Consider the following 11,681-nt stretch of genomic DNA (forward strand, 5'->3'; position numbering starts at 1 on the left):
TGGACTGGTGGTAGGACCATATTCAAAACTTGTTCAAAATTAAGTGCAGGTAATAGACCTGCATTTTTGGACACTTTGGTCTGAATGCAATTCCCTAGCTATGAAGGGGAATACTGTCTATTCTGCATAACAGACATGCAAAAACAATGCTGCTTTCAGAGCATTTGTGCTTTTAGCCATGGGTATGAGTAGGAGGGAATGATGTTTGCAGCAACCCCACCCTCAACCTAAATGCATTACTTTAAGGAAATATCAGCAGAATGGATGGCTCTTCGGGCATGTTCACACATGCATGTCCATCACTTCATGACTGAAGCATCAAGTGGGTGACTTTTACCTCTGAATAAAACTATCACAGATCAAACACCACAGACAGACTATTCAAGTTGCTTTTCCTCCTCCTCCTCCTTTAAGCACAGTCTTTTCAGTGGCATCAGTTCACACATTCAAGAGATCAAGCAGCATCCATGCATGCCTGAATGAGTTTTTTTAATTTCCAAGTTTACTGAAAGTGCTTTGACCCAGGGCTGCCATTATATCTTGTGGCAGGAAGTGCCACAGATTAACCATGCATGGTGTAAGGAAGCACTTTGGCTGGGACTGCCACCAATCTGTTTCATAAGGTCACCCAAGCATCCAGTGTTTTGGCAGGGAAGCCATGATTCAACTAAAGATAAACATGTTTCAGTCCAATGCTAATTGTTTTTATTTAGCAGTCCCATTGTTTTCAGTGGGACTTACAAAGCAGGTTTACTGAACAATGCAGCCTTTGTCCCACTGAGAAATATGAACATGCTTAAATCTTTCCCACCAAAATAAATCAGAATGAAAAATGCTTACACTTTGATTGTATCATGCTCAGAGTGATTGTTTTTCCGGTTAACTCTGTGACAGATTTTGAGACAGGATACTTTTTAAAAAAAATGTTTCCCTACATGCCAAAAATTCATTGCAAATAAAAAACTAGCACCTGAAGGGAAAAGACCATTATAGCCTACTACTCCCTGCTGTGTTAGTTTTCTACCTGCAAGGTTTTTAAATAATAACTTGAGAAAGCATTAAAAAAATGTACAGTATTCCTTATACGTAGCTTGAAGTCATACAGACCATTCTAACCCCACGGTTCATGTTGTGGTTGGCAACCTTCAGTCTCGAAAGACTATGGTATCGCGCTCTGAATGGTGGTTCTGGAACAGCGTCTAGTGTGGCTGAAAAGGCCAATTCGGGAGTGACAATCCCTTCCACACTGGGAGCAAGTGCAGTCTGTCCCTGGTCTGTCTCCCTGGCTATGGGCCTTCCTTCTTTGCCTCTTTGCCTCAGACTGTTGGCCAAGTGTCTCTTCAAACTGCGAAAGGCCATGCTGCACAGCCTGTTTCCAAGTGGGCCGCTTAGAGGCCTGGGTTTCCCACTTGCTGAGGTCCACTCCTAAGGCCTTCAGATCATGTATAGACCAGACATTAATGTAGCTGATTTACACATTCACAGCACAATCCTATAAGTCTGCTCAGAAGTAAGTTTCATTATGTTCAATGGGGCTTGCTACCCAGGAAAGTGTGTATAGCAATGTTTCTCAAGCTGTGGGTCAGGACCCACTAGGTGGGTGGTAAGCCAATTTCAGGTGGGTCCCCATTCATTTCAGTATTTTATTTTTAATATATTAGACTTGATACCACCATGGTATGTGACTGCATTTGAGGAAATGTTACAGGCCTGTACTTTGAACAAGCTACTATGTATATTCTTTTAACAATGATAGTCAATGGAACTTACTCCTGGGTAAGTGTGGGTAGGATTGTAGCATAGGATTGCTAAAAATGGTCCTGCTTGATGATGTCATGTCCGGTCATGTCATCACTTCCGGTGGGTCCTGATAGATTCTCATTCTAAAAAGTGGGTCCTGGTGCTAAACGCGTGAGAACCACTGGTGTATTAGGCTTGCATCCTCAGGGCCCAATCCTATCCAACTTTCCAGCACCGGTGTAGCCGCAATGCAACTCCAAGGTAAAGGAACAAATGTTCCCATACATTGAGGAGGCCTCTGTGACTGCCTCCCCACCACAGAATGCAGTGCACGTCCCATTGATACAGTTGCAACGGCACTGGAAAATTGGATAGGATTGGGCTGTCAGTCATCACATGTAGAGCGATCAAGTGTTGAGCTGTGCCTGCATGAATCAGTCCAATGTATTTAGAAAAAAATACCCCAAGGGGCAGTTGTTTATGGAGCAAGCCTATTTTATGGTACAGGAATGGTCTGGAATAAGGAGGATTATTTAGATGTTGCCTAGAAGGCAGCCTGGGGTGAGGGAAGGCACTGCAAACAAAAAGCAGTGTACTGATATTTGAAAAACCTTCCAGCTGAAAACAGCTTTACATTCTGAAACATTAAGCTTTGGCTGCTGGAAGGGTTGGGAGCTGAGTCATTGATAAGGGTCTTTGGGAAGGCAAATGAGGAAATCAAGATAACAAGGGATGGCTGAAACTTCCTAAAAATTATGGGCAGTATTGGAGACCATCAGCTCTACCCTATCACTCTCCTGTCCTCCACACTTCTCCTTGCCCTCCATCCTCCTTCCTTTTCCAATTAAAATAGTGAGAAGAAGAGGAGGCTCAGTGGAAGTGGAGGTGAGCTGGCAGACAGAGGTGGGTGCCTTCCACTAAGCTGCTCCCTAAAGTGACCATCTCAATTGGCCTCATGGATGCACCGACCCTGCACACTGAAGCTCCTTCATTTCTGTTGTGATGCCAAATCAAAAATGTGAGTTAGGAAGACTCCCATTCAAACCTTGCTTCAGTTACAAAATTATTGGGTGGCCCTAGGAAAACTTCTCTAAACTGTGCTTCCTCTTCCTTCTGCATCTGGACCATGGGGATGGTACTGCTACTATACTGGCCTACCTTACAGGGCCGTTGTAAGGATTACTGAAAAAAATTGCATGGAGTACTCTGAATACCCCAAACGCGCTACGCAAATAAAATATACCATTGGGATGATGTGTTTGTTATTTCTATAGTACCCCCAATTTGCACAGTGTTTTGCAGAGAAACACCTGCAGAGAAACAGGTCTGAGAAGACCCTGACCATGACTTCTCAGGGTCAAGTCATGTCATTTCAAGGACACTGGAAAGGATTTCTGACCCTTGTGCTTTTCCAGCACCACCACCCTCCATCATTCAAAGGTCACCTGCTCTCTCAAACAACTCTCCTTTACTGACCCTTATTATTGGAACTGCCTCCTCGAACACATCCGGGTGGCTTCCTTACTAACTTCCTTCAAATCCCTTCTTTCCCACAAAGCCCTTGGTGCTACCTTTCCCACAAAGCCTTTGGTGCTACACCTTAGTCCCCTTTCCCTATTGGAACTAAACTGAATACATGCGACTGAAACAATTGCATCTGCTACCCTTGTTTTCCTCTGCATCCATTGCCTTGTTGTCACCCTTGTGTCAATATCTAAACACAGGCACATGTATATTACAGGATCAGGCACAGGTTTCCAAACTTACCAGTGACATGATGTCCTCCCTCTGCAGGTTGCAGAACCCGAAAGTTAGTGCCAATGTTGCAATGACACGTGACATGATGACATCATGATCATTGGTACTTACTTCCGGGTTCTGCAACCTCAGACAAACCTAAAATTGGTGTTAAGTCAGGGCAGGCAGGGGGGTAAAGAAAAAGAAAAAGGGAAAGCAAAACAGGGATACAACACACAGCCCAGAGGAGAGCCTCTGCTCCACTGTCATACTGTGATTGTCCGGCTGAGTGGCTCAGCCTGTGTGTGTCCCACAACACCTCTGGGGACTTGTCGTAATACACAGTTTGAGAAAGCTCTGGGATAGGGTATTAGGATAGGTAGACAGACAGACACATAGAAAAGAAGTAGAAGAGAGACCTAAGAGGGAGACATGGGAAAGAGGTAATTCACATGTGAAAGTCACCACCTGATGCAATGGCCATCAAGCAATGACTGTACAAGTGTAAACCTACCCTAGCCTACATCAAACTGATATATATCATAGAAATTTTGCAGACTTCTGTCTAAGGAGAAGCAGATTCATTGTGTATTTGTGTGAAGAACTCACCACTGAGAGCTGTGTGTTATTAACCACTCCCCCCCCCCCCCCAAAGGCATACGGGGATGTGGAACAGTGGTTAAGACACTGGCTATAATAGCCAATGTGGGAGCGCTTCAGAGAGCAGGGATAATTTTATAGCAGCTGAGCAGGAAAAAATGCAAGATGGTGCATGCAAAAGATGTTGAATGATACTCAGATTAGTTGCTTTCCCCTCCTGGGGCCAAAAGAAGCTGCAGTGGAGGGCATCCAGAAGAGGTCACTGCAGCAGGAGCAATGGGTTAAAATCCCCCCCCCCCCCACACACACACTGCAGTCCTGATCCTCTGTAGCTGCTACAGACACCCAAACATCTCAATATCCAATCACCAGGTTGCATTCCTCTAAGAGTAGGAGAGCTTATTTCTTTACATATTCTATCTGGCCTGTCTTCCAAAGAGCTCAGGGCAGCATAGATAGGCTTATTCTCATTGTATGAGCACAATGAATGAGGGTGGGAAAGGCTGCCAGGTGGCTGACCAAAGAGTCATGGCTGAGTTAGGATTTGAGCCTGTGTCTCAACCCAAGCCTAACCCTCCATTCCCACTACACACCTCTGGCTTTCAGGGGGACCCTTTCACTATGCAGCAAAAGGGGTACAGGTTGTTGTGAGTGGGGTGGGAGGTAGGCAGGAAAGAAGAAATAAGGAACAGAAGATGATTAGCTGAGAGGGGAATGGGCACCTTTCATTCCATACTGAACTCTGACTTATAGAGAATAGGTTCTATCCAAAACAGTCATGACACAGTTCTACTGAAATTAAAGTAATTTACACAGTTAATGTTCCTCACTGATTTCAGTGATGCTTAATTAGGATTAACTTTCTTTGGACACAACCTGATATTTGCTGTTCAGCCCTTTTTTTCCTAAATGCATTATGAGAAGATGAAATGTCTGGCTTTAACTTTGCCTTGGGTCTTTTGTTCTCCCAGCTAGCACTTTGATCTCTCCAAGTCGAGTCCTTGGAAATAAGACTGGAACATAAGTTATTTCTAGGCAAAAAGTTTCATTACAGCTGCAGTCCTAGGCACACCCACCTTGCGTTCAGTGGGGCTACTCCCAGGTTACTCCCAGGTGAGTGGGCATAGAACTATAGACTTAGTTTTGAGAAAATGTGCATGGACTGCAAAGTTGGGATGCAGAATGGTGAGTCTCTGTGGGACCCTTCATCTATGAAGGTATATTTTAGGTGGAGAAAGAATAAAAACATGCACAACATACAGAATATGCTCTGTATGCATGAGAAATGTACCTGTATGTTCTCATCAGTACAGGAATAAAATTCTCCCCCCCCCCAAGAAACTGAGAGAGAGAGAGAGAGAGAGAGAGAGAGAGAGAGAGAGTACAAATTCAAGATATACAAATAGACACAATTCAGCCCAAATTAAATCCATTTAAGACTCAGCACAAACTCGCCCCCCCCCACACACACACTGAAATCAATTGACTTTAAAAGAGCCTGGCAGTGTCTTTACTGAGCCCATGGGTTGTAGGTAGCCACAGACTGTAACCAGCGCATGTGCACCAAACAAGGTGGGAACAAGCAGAAAGACAGCTGTCTTGGATGGATGAGGTATGGAATACATACAGAGCTTCGAGGCAGAGATCTAGAAACAGATAACATAATCCTGACTTCAAACACTAAGGCTGGTAGAAAGACAGGTCTGTGCATCCTAAATCATTCTCAGAAAGTTCTACCTATAAGCAGCAGCTGCGTAAGGCAAACATCTGCTTATCTAAGACAAAAATTGACCACCCTACAAAATGCAATAAACCTGATTTATGAGACCATAAGTCATGCAAAGTGAATGAAGTACATACATTATCTGCCAATATGTACATTTCAAGGGAGATAGTGCTGTCAAGACGGGCGTAGAACAAGTCCCTTGAGAAATTGATTTAAATAACAGTTTTTATGCATATGCATGCCAGAACAAAAGGAAAAGTTTTTTTTTAAAAGCAAATAAAACTTACTTTTCATGGTTTGGAGCACGATTTGAGGGTTTCTTTTCCCTGAGTTTAAATTCCCCTCTTCTTGAAGAACAGGAAAAAAAAAGTCCTCTCTTGGTTTTAGTTGGGCGTTATTCTTGTAGGGTTTAATTTGAAAGTTGCATGTTTTGTGGGGGCTTTCCTTAGGGAAGGAAAAAAAAAAAGTTGTTTGGGCTGCAAACTTCTTCCACACCTGCTCTCACTCTGCTTTGAAAGAGGTTCAGTCCTTTGAGGTAGATGAGTTCACACACAGACACATATGCGCCCAAAAGCACCCAAGATGACAATAGCCAGCCTGATAAATAAATAAATAAATACACAGGTAGATGGATAAATAAATAATAAAATGGATAGGTGCAAGCAGCTCTTTAAAAAAAAAAAAAAATCTATATTCTCCTAGCCTGCCCCTTGTCTTGGCTAAAAATTTAAAAAAAAAAAAAAAAGAAACATGGGGAGACTGCTAAATTAATTTTTTTAAAAAGTCACCCACAGAGCAGCTTTTAACTGTTCAGAATTTGTATATGTGCATGTGTGTGTTTTACATCACTACAAATTGGTCTTTATATACACCCGAGCTCTTGTCTAGGCGCGTGTGTGTTTTTTCAAACGGTGACACATCTTGACTCACACACTTTTCCATTCAAAAAAAAAAAAAAAAAAAAAAAGAAACATACACAGAGAGAGAGAGAGAGAGAGAAAGAAAGAAAGAAGAAAACTCGCAAGAAAACTCCTCTGAGCTAACCTTCTGTTTTGAAGTGGGCGGCTGGATGACACATATTCTCTATAATGCTGTGTGCTGTCCCTTTAAGATGGATTTTTAAGGGGTGTGTGTATGTTTTAGTGTGTGTGACTGAATTTTTTGGGGGGTGGGGGGTTTGAAGCTGAGTGTGTGATGAGGTCATGCTCCGATTTCCCCCCTCCAAAGCTCCACAGGTTCTGCAATGTCTCTTACTCTGAAAAAGAAAATGGACACCCCTTCCCCAAAAAACACACAGCCCTCAAACACATGCAACTACATTGACTTGGAGAGAGAAAAATTATGCAAGCCTGTGCAGGTCTACTCAAAAGTAAGTCCCCTTGTGTTCAGTGGGGGCTTACTCTCAGGAAAGTGTGTAGAGTTCAAAGAGACCAAAATTCAAGTTGGGAAAAGCAAAAAGCTAAGAGGTTTGAGATGAAAAGGTGTCAGTCAAGAGAGAAAGGAAGAGTCTATGAAGTTTGTTCCAGGCATTCCTACTCATCAACCACTGTATTCAAGGGATTTCTGAATGGAAGGACTGACATTTGCTAAATCAAACTGTCAGCCATCCTAATTTTATCAACTTTGTGGCAGGAACAGTTGTCATGAGTAGTGTGGTCTTTCCTCTGATCCCAGAGACTCTTTCAGAACTAGGATACATTCCTGGTGGGAGGATTTGAACCCAGAGCCTCATGCATATGAATGCATAACAATTGCTGCATCAGATCACAAAGGTTCACCTAGCCCAGTACTGTGTCTCCTTCAACAAATATCCTAGTAGGGCAAGGTAGTGGTAATCATTCCCTGCTGTCATCTTCACCATCTGGCTGTCAGAGGTGGACTGCCTCTGGATATGGAGGCTCTGTCTCTGGTGCTGATGGGCACATTCTCCATGGATTGCTTGTTAATTTTAGCACTGCCTATTCCTGGTGCCGTTGTAGCATCTTTGAACAGTGAGTTCCATTGGTTAATCATGTATGGTGTGAAGAAGTATTTTTATCCTCAATCAACTGCCTAATCAGTTTCATAGAATGAACTGAGCTTCCAGAGCCTTTGATGGAGAGACCACAATTCAGGCAAAGCAAAGCACTTTTCGGCACAGTTCTACCTGTTTATTGGGCAGCAATTCCCTTATTTCCCATGATTTACTTCCAAACTAGTTTACTTAACATTGTTGTCCTTGTCCCACTGATTTCAAAGGGATTGAATATAAATCTTTCCCACCAAAATCAACAGGCATTAAGATGCTGTATAATCATTTCAGCTGGATCGTGACAAGAATTAATATTTTTTGGCTGTTAACTCTTACTTCCCCGTAATTTTAGAAACCTGTATCATGCTTATAGAATGTCTTTTTTGTAACCTAACAAGCCCCATTGCTTATTCCTTTCTTCCTAAGGAAGACAATCTTGTCTCCACTGTTTAGTTCTCTTATCAGTGGCTTCTCTAGCCTTACCATAATTTTATAAAGTGGGATATAAGAACATAAGAACAGCCCCACTGGATCAGGCCATAGGCCCATCTAGTCCAGCTTCCTGTATCTCACAGCGGCCCACCAAATGCCCCAAGAAGCACACCAGATAATAAGAGACCTCATCCTGGTGCCCTCCCTTGCATCTGGCATTCTGACATAACCGATTTCTAAAATCAGGAGGTTGCGCATACACATCATGGCTTGTACCCCGTAATGGATTTTTCCTCCAGAAACTTGTCCAATCCCCTTTTAAAGGCGTCCAGGCCAGTCACCATCACCACATCCTGTGGCAAAGAGTTCCACAGACCAACCACACGCTGAGTAAAGAAATATTTTCTTTTGTCTGTTCTAACTCTCCCAACGCTCAATTTTAGTGGATGTCCCCTGGTTCTGGTGTTATGTGAGAGTGTAAAGGGCATATACCTAATGCAAATTAAACATGGAGGCACCATACTTCCTAGAATATCATTAAAATACTTGTTGATACCCCCAACTTTAAATACTTGCAGTCCATCTTTGAGCTAAATTCCACATATGTCTTCTGTCTTTGCTAGAGAAAGACTCCTGTGATACACAAAAGCCTGCAGACTCGTGACTTGTCTATTCAATTAGATATACAATTTTATTGACTATGTATCTCCAGATAGATGCACTGAATAGATGTACTCGATAAATATTTATTTATTTCATGTTTCTCCAGTTCTGTCCTTCCTCCAATCCTGCCCTTCCTTCAAAGTGCTCAGGGCTGGTCCGCTTATGAGCAACCAAATTGAACTTGGCTCACCAGCTGGGTACGGTGGGCCACAAGGGACCCCATAAATGTGTGTGTTTGTGTATGTGGGGTCATAAAGTACAGCCAGTAGGCTGCATTTGGTTCAGTGGTGTCATATGTTATGCAAGCTCGTGCTAATTTATTATACGCATTTAAAATTGCCCCTTGCCTGGCATTGAGGCCAAACCGGGTAAACTCAAACTCAACCAGGCCCTTGTGGCAGCACTAACCAAGGCCAGGATCACTAGAATATCAAGTGTTTGATCCATAGAAGATAAACAAGCTCCTGCATTTGGCAGGGGGAAGGAGAGATTAATGTAAGGCTGCTTCTTACGAAACATTTGTACTCTGTTCCCCATACCCGAGTTTAAAAGATGCATATTGCTTCCATTATGAAGGTTGTATGTCTGTATATTCTGAGGCTTTTTTGGTCTCAAATATGTGCAAGCAGCAGCCCAATCTTTTTTCTGGTCACTGAAGGGAAAAACCTAAAAGATAACACACATGTGCCCTTCTAAAGCGACATGATGTGCGCATATCTTGTACTTGTATAATCGAGACCAAAATGCATCATTACGCAGCTGTCCCATGGAGCCCCACCGTTAGAAGACGGGCCTGGAGGGCCTGTAGTTGTGTCTCAAACACAACTACATTGAAAGCTTGTGCTCAAGTGAAAGGTAAGTCATTCCCTTGCCCTGGCCTGGCCATTGGGGGAAAGCAGACAGTCTCAGAGATGCCTGCTTTCTCCCAGCCTCAGGAGCCCAGTGACCTGAGCAGCCCCGCCCTTTTTCCTGAAACTTTCACCTACACGTCAAGGGATGTTGGACGGGAAAGAGGTACTTCCTTGTTTGCATCACCTTAAGCGAAAGCCTGGCCCCGCCACAAGCCTTGCACGTAAGGCTGAACCTGACAGATGAGGTCCCACTGGCAGTCGGTCTGTGTGGGGTGTGTATGGCAGGGTCAAAGGGTCACATCTGCCCCTCCCGCAGATTTCCAAACCACATCAACACACCTGCCCGCAAAACAGGCACATTCCAGAAGTGGCTTCCTTTCCTCTGGGGTGGTGGCAGTTGTTTACACAGCAATCACTTGTCTGGTCTGGAGCTGTAAGCTGACTCTACGGCTGGAGTAGCACTACTTCAGATCTAAAATGAGATGACTGAAGCCCATTTTGTTACCTCTGGTGACTGATTCATTAGATTTTTCTCATCCCCATACAGTCATGTGAGGTAGGTCTGTCTGAGAGATGGTATGTGGGTGAGATGTCAATTGAGATGTCAATTGAGATGTCAATGACTGGGGACACATCTGACAAGGACACAATTGTCCAGGACACAAACACCTCAGTACCATTGAGCCTAGTGCTTTGGTAATTACATAATAACTACATCCAATCAGAAAATAGGGGCAGGATGCTTATCTGTAAGAACCTCAGGAAAAGTCCTCCAAAGACCACTTAGGGCACAATCCAAACCCACTTTCCAGCACCGACATAAGGCAAATCAGCTCCGAGGTAAGGGAACAAGCATTCCCTTACTTTGAGGAGGCCTCTGTGAGTGCCACCCAACTGCTGGGTGCAGCATATGTCCCATTGGCACAACTATGCCAGTGTTAGAAAGTTGGTTAGGATTTGGGCCTTAGTCCAACATCTGCCATCTCACAGTAGCCAACCAGGTGGCTCTCAGACATCATAGGTAGGGCAGGAAGGCAACAGTCCTGATGGTTCATGGACCTGGAGTTTCCACTGAGCCATCGTGACTAACAGACATTGAAATAAATCCAGTTAGATTTGGGTTGACTATGGGGTGTCATACATCCAATCTGATGTCATGGAGGGTGCTCTTCCAGGATGGCTGTGACTCCCACCTTGGCAATGAAAAGGGTTTTTGTGTGCGTTTAATTTATTAGCATTTGTCTGCATTTCAGGTCATGATGCTACTTGAGCTGGTCACTCATCATAAGAGGAGCAAATCAGTCATGTATTTCACTCATGTCTGTTTGATCTGCTAGATCAGACAGAAACATTTTGCCCATTAATTTATTGGGGAGGGGTCCATGCGGAGGTAATACATAACCTTCAAGGAATACTGTGGGTGCCACAACTTATGTCTTGGAAGCCTGGCTCCCTTGCTCACAGATGTGTTGGCGCCAACTGTGAGTAATCAGCAGTAAGACAGAAGCATTTAGCACATGCCCAGAGGCACTTGCATCCTGATTACAGCTTCTTAGGCTCCCTTATTCCACCACAAGGACAAAATGGCTTGTATGTTAGGTTGAGTTTGGAATGTGAGGACCATCACCTCTTGGAAAGTGCCCTTCACTGTGGCTATACTGGGAGATCTGTGGGGTGGGAAAATATCAAATATCTCTGCCAGAGGAGGAAAGAGAGCAGCTTCCTGATCAGATCTACCTCAGGTTCCACTGGCCACTTTATTCGTACAGCTGAGATGAATAAAATAAAATTTAAATATAAATAAAATTTGGTCAGTGTGGGTGTCCTGGGTGAAAGTATGATGTCACATTTGAGTGCATGTGTATGTGTGACTTTTCCAATGCGTTCAGTTTAGGATCAAATACCTGTTGGCAACCTTCAG

The sequence above is a fragment of the Tiliqua scincoides genome, chromosome 5 (genome assembly GCF_035046505.1).
Source record: "Tiliqua scincoides isolate rTilSci1 chromosome 5, rTilSci1.hap2, whole genome shotgun sequence".
Taxonomy (NCBI): Eukaryota; Metazoa; Chordata; class Lepidosauria; order Squamata; family Scincidae; genus Tiliqua; species Tiliqua scincoides.